Source organism: Rutidosis leptorrhynchoides, chromosome 6 (assembly GCF_046630445.1).
Source record: "Rutidosis leptorrhynchoides isolate AG116_Rl617_1_P2 chromosome 6, CSIRO_AGI_Rlap_v1, whole genome shotgun sequence".
In the NCBI taxonomy this organism is placed as follows: domain Eukaryota; kingdom Viridiplantae; phylum Streptophyta; class Magnoliopsida; order Asterales; family Asteraceae; genus Rutidosis; species Rutidosis leptorrhynchoides.
In genome coordinates, this window is record NC_092338.1 from 423,290,880 (window position 1) to 423,304,819 (window position 13,940).

Sequence of the window (13,940 nt, forward strand, 5' to 3'; positions counted from 1 at the left end):
AAGAAATGTATCCGATTAAATTACAAAGATCTTTATATGGGTTAAAACAATCGGGACGTATGTGGTATAACCGATTAAGTGATTACTTGATAAGCAAAGGGTATACAAATAACCTTACTTGTCCTTGTGTTTTCATTAAGAAAACAACATCCGGATATGTGATCATAGCTGTTTATGTTGATGATCTTAACATCATAGGTACAAATAAAGAGATCCATGAAGCCATTCAACTTCTAAAGAAAGAATTTGAAATGAAAGATCTCGGAAAAACCAAGTATTGCCTTGGTTTACAAATTGAGCATATGCCTAATGGTTTACTTGTACATCAAACAACATATACTGAAAAGATTCTGAAACGTTTCAATATGGACAAGGCAAAACCATTAAGTACTCCTATGGTTGTTAGATCACTCAATGTTGAAACTGATCCATTTCGTCCATGTGAAGATCATGAAGATATTCTTGGACCAGAAGTACCATATCTTAGTGCAATTGGAGCTCTTATGTATCTTACAAATTGTACAAGACCTGACATTTCTTTTACAGTTAATTTGTTGGCAAGGTTCAGCTCTGCTCCTACCAAAAGACACTGGAATGGGATCAAACACATATTTCGATACCTTCGAGGAACTACTGATTTAGGATTATTTTATTCTAACGAATCAAAACAAGATTTGGTTGGTTATGCTGATGCAGATTATTTATCTGATCCACATAAAGCTAAATCTCAAACTGGATATGTATTTCTAAATGGAGGTACTGCAATATCATGGCGTTTTCAAAAACAAACACTTGTTGCTACATCATCAAATCATGCCGAAGTGATTGCATTACATGAAGCTACTCGGGAATGTTTTTGGTTGAGATCAATGACACAAATTATTACTGATTCTTGTGGACTAGAACGCGATAAAAGTCCAACAATTATCTATGAAGATAATGCAGCTTGCATAGCACAGATGAAAGAAGGGTATATCAAAAGTGACCAAACCAAACACATACCTCCTAGATTCTTCTCATACACTCAAAATCTCATTAAGGACAACGAGATTGAAATGAGATATGTTCAATCCAGCAAAAACTCTGCTGATCTTTTCACGAAAGCACTTCCAACTGCTATTTTCAGAACACACGTTCATAACATTAGTATGAGACATGTTCAAAAGATGTAACAACTGAAGCGATGTCTACTTGAGGGGGAGTCAACTCCATGCTGCACTCTTTTTCCCTTAGCTAAAGTTTTTTTTCCCACTGGGTTTTCTTTAGCAAGGTTTTTAACGAGGCAGTAACTTACAGTTGATCTTCAACAAACAAAATTGCTATCCAAGGGGGAGTGTTATAATATATAGATATATATATAAATGGATAGTCAATTATTGATACACAAAAGTAATATTATTGTATTACCTAAACTTGTGATATTTTTGCTATAAATAGCCATGAATGTAAGCATTAAACTTGCACCATTTTCTCACACTTACAAAGTGTTTCTTTCTTTCTCTCCATTATCATCTTTGTTCTTACACTTCATTATTAGCATTCTTAATCAAGAATCAAACCAATAAAGGTAGTTATAAGCCTACTGAATTATAACATCAAGAATCAAACCACTAAAGGTAGTTATAAGCCTACTGAATTATAACAGGATAAGAATTCTCTCCAATTATATTTTCAACTTGATTGGTTATATTATTTGATTTGTGAGAAGAAAAAATAGAAACTCAAGTTAATTTATATATATATATATATATATATATATATATATATATATATATATATATATATATATATATATATATATATATATATATATATATATTGAAAGGATCCTGGAAGAACTCTGCATAGCAGAAAACTCAGCGAACCATCACATGTGAACGATGAACATGAATTCGTAACATCAATAAAAGGCGTTTTAGATGATGATTCCAACATGAAAGTTGCTTAAAATGTTGCATCTAATGCTCGCCAATCGTCAATTTAAGCTGAAACATCATATAGATTATGAATTTGAGCTATGAAGAAATCGTTGACTTTTTTTTTCCCCAAATCTTTGACTCACGAATTCGAGCTCAAATCTAGGAGTTAGAATCTGAAACTTTGCACATAGATTCACGTGATGAAACCTAATAAATCTGCGTTTTTAATTTTTGCTATATGTTCGATTTTGAGAGATTCAATTTTCTTACGAAGAACAGAGTGTGCCTGCACCCAAAACAAGCTCAATCTGCACGCAGATTGACTCAATCTGCACGCAGATTGACTCAATCTGCACGCAGATTGACTCAATCTGCACGCAGATTGACTCAATCTGCACGTAGATTTACTCCATCTGCACCCAGCTTGATCGAGCTGCACACAGATTGACTGGGCAGGATCAATGGGGAAGTAACCAATCGGGAGGAAGCGGGGGGAAGAAAAAAAAATTTCATTTTTTTTTTGAATTTTTTTTCCCGGCATCAAGATCACACGAAAATATGAACATTTAGAAGAGACACTTCGTGGTGAATGTTATTATTTAGGCGGGAAAACGATCGACAAAAATAACATTCAAGATAATATTGTTCGTGAAGAATATGAACGTTTTTTTTTTTCATGTTTTGTGAAGTAAAATTTAGCCCAATTTAGAGTTTAGGGTTTGGTGTTTTGGGTTTATTCCATAAACCCAAAACACCAAACCCTAAACCTTAAACTCTGAACCGTTCGTGTTAAAAACTCAATCTAAATCCTAAATCTAAACCCTAAACCCTAAATTTCTAAACCCTAATATCTAAACCTATAAACCCTAATATCTAAACCCTAATATCTAAACTCCAATAGCTAAAACCTCAACATACGCTCGAAAAACACGATAATTGTTATATATTACTTCTTCGAGCGTTTTCCCGCCAAAATAAAAATATTTATCACAAAGTGTCTCTACTAAATGTTCATATTTTCATCCCATCTATAATGTTCGTGAACAAGGTTTTTTCAAAAAACGAAAAAAAAAGTTTTTGCTTCCCCCCGCTTTCCCCCGATTGGTTACTTCCCTCTTGATCCTACCACTATATATATATATATATATATATATATATATATATATATATATATATATATATATATATATATATATATATATATATATATATATATATGTATATATATATATTGGTAGGATTAAGGGGGAAGTAACAATCGGGGGGAAGCAGGTGGAAGCAAATTTTTTTTTTTTTTTTTGGAAAAAACTTTGTTCACGAACATTATAGATTGGATGAAAATATAAACATTTAATAAAGACACATTGTGATAAATGTTTTTATTTTGGCAGAAAAATGCTCGAATAATTAATATATAACAATTATCGTGTTTTCTGAGCGTATTTTGAGATTTTAGATATTAGGGTTTATAGGGTTTAGATATTAGGGTTTAGAAATTTAGGATTTAGGGTTTAAATTTAGGGTTTAGATTTAGGATTTAGATTGAGTTTTTAATACGAATGGTTTAGAGTTTAGGGTTTAGGGACTAAACCCAAAACACTAAACCCTAAACTCTAAATCGGGCTAAAATTTACTTCACAAAACATGAAGAAAAAAAACGTTAACATTCTTCACGATCAATATTATCTTGAATGTTATTTTTGTCGATCGTTTTCCCGCCTAAATAACAACATTCGTCACGAAGTGTCTTTTTAAATGTTCATATTTTAGTGTGATCTTGATGCCTGAAAAAAACAATTCTAAAAAAGCAAAAAAAAAACTCTAGGAACTCAAAAATAAACTGAAATTCGAACAAAAACACAGACGAACAAAAATCACGATAGTCGAACAAAAAAACACGGAAGAACAAGTTTATTTATTTTTTTAATTACCAAAATGCAGAACACATTTTTATTTGACTATGATGTGTTCTACATTTTTTTGTTCGAATTTCAAAAATGTAGAACACATTTTTGTTCGGTCGCACTTTTTTTTTTTAATTATAAAAATGTAGAACACATTTTTATTCGACTACCGCTTTGTTCTACATTTTTTTGTTCGACTATCAAAAATGTAGAACACATTTTTGTTCGAATATTACAATTTTTGTTCGACTTTCGTTTTTTTATTCGGCCGTCTCTTTTTTTTTTGTTCGGCCGCGCCCTTTTTTGTGACAACCCGGAAATTTTCGACCAAATTTAAACTTTATCTTTATATTATTCTGACACGATAAGCAAAGTTTGTTAAGTTAAATCTCAAGAATCTTAAACTGTGTTCATACATTCATTAACCTCGACCAAATTCCGACGATTCACGAACCATTATATAAATGGATATGATTATGTATATATACGTATATATATATTATAACTAGAAAATGTTAACAAAGTATTAAATGTATAATACTTTACATAAATGTATTTGTTTCAATATAAGTTTATTATATGATTACGTGTCTCTTTTATGAGGTCCACTGTGATTTAAGAGATCGTTTCATTTTTAACAATATCCGGAAAATGGTAATGTAATTTACATGAAAGAAACAAAAGTGTCACGTCTTCTTTAAAACGAATATAATTTTATAAATATCTAGAATTACTTTTGACAAATTGTTACTGAGTCATTATGATAAGGATAAAGGTTTTAACGTTATCTTAAAAGCTAGAATCTTTCTAGAAACCTTTTGACAAGTTACAAATAATAACGGTCCGTGGTTTAATTGAATATAAATATATAAAAACTTGCAACGTGTAATTAAAAACGTGTTTATATATATATATTTCAAATAATATAATAAACGATAATAGCATTCGATTAAGTGACTCGATTGATATTTAAATAGGTTAACTAGAATGTTTAAGAAGTTAGTAACGCTAGTACATACATGAACTACATAAATTTAAGTTCTAAAGTGTAAACGTTATTTGATATATTATATTAATTAAAAGATTTAGAATTTATATTTGATTAATATATATATATATATATATATATATATATATATATATATATATATATATATATATATATATACATATATATATATGTTACACAAATTTCTAAACAATAATATGTATATTTTATAAGTGACAAAATATAATAGTTATTTAGTTATATAACTAATTGATTATATTTATCTTTCTTATAATAAAGATTTTAAATAATATTATTTAATATATTTTAACAAATATCGAGTAGTTGATTTAAAGAAGCAAATGACCAAAACACTCAAATGTTCAGATAAAATTTAGAGTGATATAGTTTATTGACGATTTAAGTCTATTTATTGATAAAGGTACACGTCGCGTATCGTTTAGTACAAGTTTTCTAAGCGTAGGAAACTTCGTTCGAAAAATCGGAACCGAGACTTTAGTCGAGTGACAACGTACGAGTTATCGAAACTAAAATTTCAATTTAACTATGCACGTGAATATAATATAATATATAATTAATTATATAGATTAAATATTAATTTATATATAATAATAATTAATAAGTGTCGGCAGGAATTAAAACGTGTACATGAACTGAAACATTGAAATGTCCCGTTCTTATTGATTAAAAACGTTCCATATTAATTGATTTCGTTGCGAGGTTTTGACCTCTATATGAGACGTTTTTCAAAGACTGCATTCATTTTTAAAACAAACCATAACCTTTATTTCATAAATAAAGGTTTAAAAAGCTTTACGTAGATTATCAAATAATGATAATCTAAAATATCCTGTTTACACACGACCATAACATAATGGTTTACAATACAAATATGTTACATCGAAATCAGTTTCTTGAATGCAGTTTTTACATAATATCATACAAACATGGACTCCAAATCTTGTCCTTATTTTAGTATGCAACAGCGGAAGCTCTTAGTATTCACCTGAGAATAAACATGCTTTAAACGTCAACAAAAATGTTGGTGAGTTATAGGTTTAACCTATATATATCAAATTGTAACAATAGACCGCAAGATTTCATATTTCAATACACATCCCATACATAGAGATAAAAATCATTCATATGATGAACACCTAGTAACCGACATTAACAAGATGCATATATAAGAATATCCCCATCATTCTGGGACACCCTTCGAATATGATATAAATTTCGAAGTACTAAAGCATCCAGTACTTTGGATGGGGTTTGTTAGGCCCAATAGATCTATCTTTAGGATTCGCGTCAATTAGGGTGTCTGTTCCCTAATTCTTAGATTACCAGACTTAATAAAAAGGGGCATATTCGATTTCGATAATTCACCATAAAATGTAGTTTCACGTACTTGTGTCTATTTTGTAAATCATTTATAAAACCTGCATGTATTCTCATCCCAAAAATATTAGATTTTAAAAGTGGGACTATAACTCACTTTCACAGATTTTTACTTCGTCAGGAAGTAAGACTTGGCCACTGGTTGATTCACAAACCTATAACAATATATACATATATATCAAAGTATGTTCAAAATATATTTACAAAACTTTTAATATATTTTGATGTTTTAAGTTTATTAAGTCAGCTGTCCTCGTTAGCAACCTACAACTAGTTGTCCACAGTTAGATGTACAGAAATAAATCGATAAATATTATCTTGAATCAATCCACGACCCAGTGTATACGTATCTCAGTATTGATCACAACTCAAACTATATATATTTTGGAATCAACCTCAACCCTGTATAGCTAACTCCAACATTCACATATAGAGTGTCTATGGTTGTTCCGAAATATATATAGATGTGTCGACATGATAGGTCGAAACATTGTATACGTGTCTATGGTATCTCAAGATTACATAATATACAATACAAGTTGATTAAGTTATGGTTGGAATAGATTTGTTACCAATTTTCACGTAGCTAAAATGAGAAAAATTATCCAATCTTGTTTTACCCATAACTTCTTCATTTTAAATCCGTTTTGAGTGAATCAAATTGGTATGGTTTCATATTGAACTATATTTTATGAATCTAAATATAAAAAGTATAGGTTTGTAATCGGAAAAATAAGTTACAAGTCATTTTTGTAAAGGTAGTCATTTCAGTCGAAAGAACGACGTCTAGATGACCATTTTAGAAAACATACTTCCACTTTGAGTTTAACCATAATTTTTGGATATAGTTTCATGTTCATATTAAAAATCATTTTTCTAGAATAACAACTTTTAAATCAAAGTTTATCATAGTTTTTAATTAACTAACCCAAAAAAGCCCGCGGTGTTACTACGACGGCGTAAATCCGGTTTTACGGTGTTTTTCGTGTTTCCAGGTTTTAAATCATTAAGTTAGCATATCATATAGATATAGAACATGTGTTTAGTTGATTTTAAAAGTCAAGTTAGAAGGATTAACTTTTATTTGCGAACAAGTTTAGAATTAACTAAACTATGTTCTAGTGATTACAAGTTTAAACCTTCGAATAAGATAGCTTTATATGTATGAATCGAATGATGTTATGAACATCATTACTACCTCAAGTTCCTTGGATAAACCTACTGGAAATTAGAAAAATAGATCTAGCTTCAAAGGATCCTTGGATGGCTTGAAAGTTCTTGAAGCAGAATCATGACACGAAAACAATTTCAAGTAAGATTTTCACTCGAAATAAGATTGTTATAGTTATAGAAATTGAATTAAAGTTTGAATATGATTATTACCTTGTATTATAAAGATAACCTACTGTAATTAACAAAGGTTTCTTGATCTTGGATGATTACTTGGAATGGATTTAGAAAACTTGGAAGTAAACTTGCAATCTTGGAAGTATTCTTGATTTTATAAAACTAGAACTTTTGGAATTTATGAAGAACACTTAGAACTTGAAGATAGAACTTGAGAGAGATAAATTAGATGAATAAAATTGAAGAATGAAAGTGTTTGTAGGTGGTTTTGGTCGTTGGTGTATGGATTAGATATAAAGGATATGTAATTTTGTTTTCATGTAAATAAGTCATGAATGATTACTCATATTTTTGTAATTTTATGCGATATTTCATGCTAGTTGCCAAATGATGGTTCCCACATGTGTTAGGTGACTCACATGGGCTTCTAAGAGCTGATCATTGGAGTGTATATACCAATAGTACATACATCTAAAAGCTGTGTATTGTACGAGTACGAATACGGGTGCATACGAGTAGAATTGTTGATGAAACTGAATGAGGATGTAATTTTAAGAATTTTTGTTAAGTAGAAGTATTTTGATAAGTGTATTGAAGTCTTTCAAAAGTGTATGAATACATATTAAAACACTACATGTGTATACATTTTAACTGAGTCGTTAAGTCATCGTTAGTCGTTACATGTAAGTGTTGTTTTAAAACCTTTAGGTTAACGATCTTGTTAAGTGTTGTTAACCCAATGTTTATAATATCAAAGGAGATTTTAAATTATTATATTATCATGATATTATGATGTATAAATATCTCTTAATATGATATATATACATTAAATGTCGTTACAACGATAATCGTTACATATATGTCTCGTTTCAAAATCATTAAGTTAGTAGTCTTGTTTTTACATATGTAGTTCATTGTTAATATACTTAATGATATGTTTACTTATCATAATATCATGTTAACTATATATATATCCATATATATGTCATCATATAGTTTTTACAAGTTTTAACATTCGTGAATCACCGGTCAACTTGGGTGGTCAATTGTCTATATGAAACCTATTTCAATTAATCAAGTCTTAACAAGTTTGATTGCTTAACATGTTGGAAACACTTAATCATGTAAATAACAATTTCATTTAATATATATATAAACATGGAAAAGTTCGGGTCACTACAGTACCTACCCGTTAAATAAATTTCGTCCCGAAATTTTAAGCAGTTGGAGGTGTTGACGTATCTTCTGGAAATAAATGCGGGTATTTCTTCTTCATCTGATCTTCACGCTCCCAGGTGAACTCGGGTCCTCTACGAGCATTCCATCAAACCTTAACAATCGGTATCTTGTTTTGTTTAAGTCTCTTAACCTCACGATCCATTATTTCGACGGGTTCTTCAATGAATTGAAGTTTTTCATTGATTTGGATTTCGTCCAACGGAATAGTGAGATCTTCTTTAGCAAAACATTTCTTCAAATTTGAGACATGGAATGTGTTATGTACAGTCGCGAGTTGTTGAGGTAGCTCCAGTTGGTAAGCTACTGGTCCGACACGATCTATAATCTTGAATGGTCCAATGTACCTTGGATTTAGTTTCCCCCATTTACCAAATCGAACAACGTCTTTCCAAGGTGAAACCTTAAGCATGACCATTTCTCCAATTTCAAACTCTATATCTTTTCTTTTACTGTCCGCGTAGCTCTTTTGTCGACTCTGGACGGTTTTCAATCTTTGTTGAATTTGGATGATTTTCTTGGTAGTTTCTTGTATTATCTCCGGACCCGTAATCTATCTATCCCCCACTTCACTCCAACAAATCGGAGACCTGCACTTTCTACCATAAAGTGCTTCAAACGGTGCCATCTCAATACTTGAATCGTAGCTGTTATTGTAGGAAAATTCTGCTAACGGTAGATGTCGATCCCAACTGTTTCCGAAATCAATAACACAAGCTCGTAGCATGTCTTCAAGCGTTTGTATCGTCCTTTCACTCTGCCCATCAGTTTGTGGATGATAGGCAGTACTCATGTCTAGACGAGTTCCCAATGCTTGCTGTAATGTCTGCCAGAATCTTGAAATAAATCTGCCATCCCTATCAGAGATAATAGAGATTGGTATTCCATGTCTGGAGACGACTTCCTTCAAATACAGTCGTGCTAACTTCTTCATCTTGTCATCTTCTCTTATTGGCAGGAAGTGTGCTGACTTGGTGAGACGATCAACTATTACCCAAATAGTATCATAACCACTTGCAGTCCTTGGCAATTTAGTAATGAAATCCATGGTAATGTTTTCCCATTTTCATTCCGGGATTTCAGGTTGTTGAAGTAGACCTGATGGTTTCTGATGCTCAGCTTTGACCTTAGAACACGTCAAACATTCTCCTACGTATTTAGCAACATCGGCTTTCATACCCGGCCACCAAAAATGTTTCTTGAGATCCTTGTACATCTTCCCCGTTCCAGGATGTATTGAGTATCTGGTTTTATGAGCTTCTCTAAGTACCATTTCTCTCATATCTCCAAATTTTGGTACCCAAATTCTTTCAGCCCTATACCGGGTTCCGTCTTCCCGAATATTAAGATGCTTCTCCGATCCTTTGGGTATTTCATCCTTTAAATTTCCCTCTTTTAAAACTCCTTGTTGCGCCTCCTTTATTTGAGTAGTAAAGTTAGTGTGAATCATTATATTCATAGATTTTACTCGAATGGGTTCTCTGTCCTTTCTGCTCAAGGCGTCGGCTACCACATTTGCCTTCCTCGGGTGGTAACGAATCTCAAAGTCGTAATCATTCAACAATTCAATCCACCTATGCTGCTTCATATTCAGTTGTTTCTGATTAAATATGTGTTGAAGACTTTTGTGGTCGGTATATATAATACTTTTGACCCCATATAAGTAGTGCCTCCAAGTCTTTAATGCAAAAACAACCGCGCCAAATTCCAAATCATGCGTCGTATAATTTTGCTCGTGAATCTTCAATTGTCTAGACGCATAAGTAATCACCTTCGTCCGTTGCATTAATACACAACCGAGACCTTGCTTTGATGCGTCACAATAAATCACAAAATCATCATTCCCTTCAGGCAATGACAATATAGGTGCCGTAGTTAGCTTTTTCTTCAATAATTGAAACGCCTTCTCTTGTTCATCCTTCCATTCAAATTTCTTCCCTTTATGCGTTAATGCAGTCAAGGGTTTTGCTATTTTGGAGAAATCTTGGATGAATCTTCTGTAGTAACCAGCTAGTCCTAAAAACTGGCGTATGTGTTTCGGAGTTTTTGGGGTTTTCTACTTTTCAACAGTTTCTATCTTTGCCGGATCCACCTTAATACCTTCTTTGTTCACTATGTGACCGAGAAATTGAACTTCTTCCAACCAAAATGCACACTTTGAAAACTTAGCTTACAATTCTTCCTTCCTCAATACTTCTAACACCTTTCTCAAATGTTCACCGTGTCCTTGGTCATTCTTTGAGTAAATAAGTATGTCATCAATGAAAACAATGACAAACTTGTCAAGGTATGGTCCACACACTCGGTTCATAAGGTCCATGAACACAGCTGGTGCGTTAGTTAAACCAAACGGCATGACCATAAACTCGTAATGACCGTAACGTGTTCTGAAAGCAGTCTTTGGAATATCATCTTCTTTCACCCGCATTTGATGATACCCGGAACGTAAGTCAATCTTTGAATAAACAGACGAGCCTTGTAGTTGATCAAATAAGTTGTCGATTCTCGGTAGTGGGTAGCGGTTCTTGATGGTAAGTTTGTTCAACTCTCGGTAGTCGATACACAACCTGAATGTACCATCTTTCTTCTTGACAAATAAAACAGGAGCTCCCCACAGTGATGTGCTTGGTCGAATGAAACCACGTTCTAAAAGTTCTTGTAATTGACTTTGCAGTTCTTTCATCTCGCTGGGTGTGAGTCTGTAAGGAGCACGAGCAATTGGTGCAGCTCCTGGTACAAGATCTATTTGAAATTCAACGGATCGATGTGGGGGTAATCCCGGTAATTCTTTCGGAAATACATCGGGAGATTCTTTTGCGACGGGAACATCATTGATGCTCTTTTCTTCAGTTTGTACTTTCTCGACGTGTGCTAGAACAGCATAGCAACCTTTTCTTATTAGTTTTTGTGCCTTCAAATTACTAATAAGATGTAGCTTCGTGTTGCCCTTTTCTCCGTACACCATTAAGGGTTTTCCTTTTTCTTGTATAATGCGAATTGCATTTTTGTAACAAACGATCTCTGCTTTCACTTCTTTCAACCAGTCCATACCGATTATCACATCAAAACTCCCTAACTCTACTGGTATCAAGTCAATCTTAAATGTTTCGCTAACCAGTTTAATTTCTCGATTCCGACATATATTATCTGCTGAAATTAATTTACCATTTGCTAATTCGAGTAAAAATTTACTATCCAAAGGCGTCAATGGACAACTTAATTTACCACAAAAATCTCTACTCATATAGCTTCTATCCGCACCCGAATCAAATAAAACGTAAGCAGATTTATTGTCAATAAGAAACGTACCCGTAACAAGCTCCAGGTCTTCCTGTGCCTCTGTCGTATTAACATTGAAAACTCTTCCGCGGACTTGTCCATTCGTGTTCTCCTGGTTCGGGCAATTTCTAATAATGTGGCCCGGTTTCCCACATTTATAACAAACTACATTGGCATAACTTGCTCCGACACTACTTGCTCCGCCATTACTCATTCCGACACCATTTGTTCCTTTCGTTCTGTTAACCCCTGGTCCGTAGACCTCACACTTTGCTGCGCTATGACCATTTCTTTTACACTTGTTGCAAAATTTGGTGCAGAACCCCGAGTGATACTTTTCACACCTTTGGCATAGCTGCTTCTGATTGTTGTTGTTGTTGTTGTGGTTATTATTGTTGTTGGGATGATTATTGTAGTTGTTGTTGTTGTTGGGCCGTTTGTTGTAGTTGCGATTGATGTTGCGATTGTTGGGATAGTTGTTGCGATTATTGTTGTAATTGCTGTTGTTGTTGTATTGGTGATTCTTATCACCGTTTTCCTCCCACTTTCTTTTGACTTGCTTCACATTGGCCTCTTCAGCAGTCTGTTCTTTAATTCTTTCTTCAATCTGGTTCACTAGTTTGTGAGCCATTCTACATGCCTGTTGTATGGAGGCGGGCTCGTGTGAACTTATATCTTCTTGGATTCTTTCCGGTAATCCTTTCACAAACGCGTCGATCTTCTTTTCCTCATCTTCGAACGCTCCCGGACACAATAGGCACAATTCTGTGAATCGTCTTTCGTACGTGGTAATATCAAATCCTTGGGTTCGTAACCCTCTAAGTTCTGTCTTGAGCTTATTGACCTCGGTTCTGGGACGGTACTTCTCATTCATCAAGTGCTTGAATGCTGACCACGGTAGTGCGTAAGCATCATCTTGTCCCACTTGCTCTAGATAGGTATTCCATCATGTTAACGCAGAACCTGTGAAGGTATGCGTAGCGTACTTCATTTTGTCGTCTTCAGTACACTTACTTATGGCAAACACCGATTCGACCTTCTCGGTCCACCGTTTCAATCCAATCGGTCCTTCGGTTCCATTAAATTCCAAAGGTTTGCAGGCAGTGAATTCTTTGTAGGTGCATCCTACATGATTTCCTGTACTGCTAGATCCAAGGTTATTGTTGGTATGTAGCACAGCCTGTACTGCGGCTATGTTTGAAGCTAGAAAAGTACGGAATTCCTCTTCATTCATATTCACAGTGTGTCGAGTAGTCGGTGCCATTTCCTTCAAAATAGTCAAATGGAACAAGTTAATCATACAGAATATTAAGAGTAGTTAATAGTATTTCGTAGCATAATATGAACTCATTTATAAAAGCTTTTTCTTCATATTAGCGTTTTATAAGTTTAAATTCGGGTAGTACCTACCCGTTAAGTTCATACTTAGTAGCTAATATACAATTCAACTACTACAATTCTATATGAAAAACTGATTATAATAATATTTCTAGTTCAAACTTTTATACAATATTTTACAAACTTACAATACCGCTTATTTTACATAAAGCATGAAATATATCACACAATAACTTTGATACAAGATAGTTGTGAAGATAATTCTAGCTAGTACACAAGTCGTTCAGCAAAGGCAATAAAGACACGTAATTCATACGTCCAGAAACAAGTCATGCATTCTGGTTTTACTAGGACTACTTCCCATCCTTGGTCTTGTGGAACATAACCGTTATGGCCGTTGATAAGACAGCGTGTTGTAACGTCGTCAAAGGGACGAGGGTTACGTAATGCCCAACAGTCTCGTAATAACCTAAAAACCTCATTTCTTACCCTAATTACCGACTCTGTCAC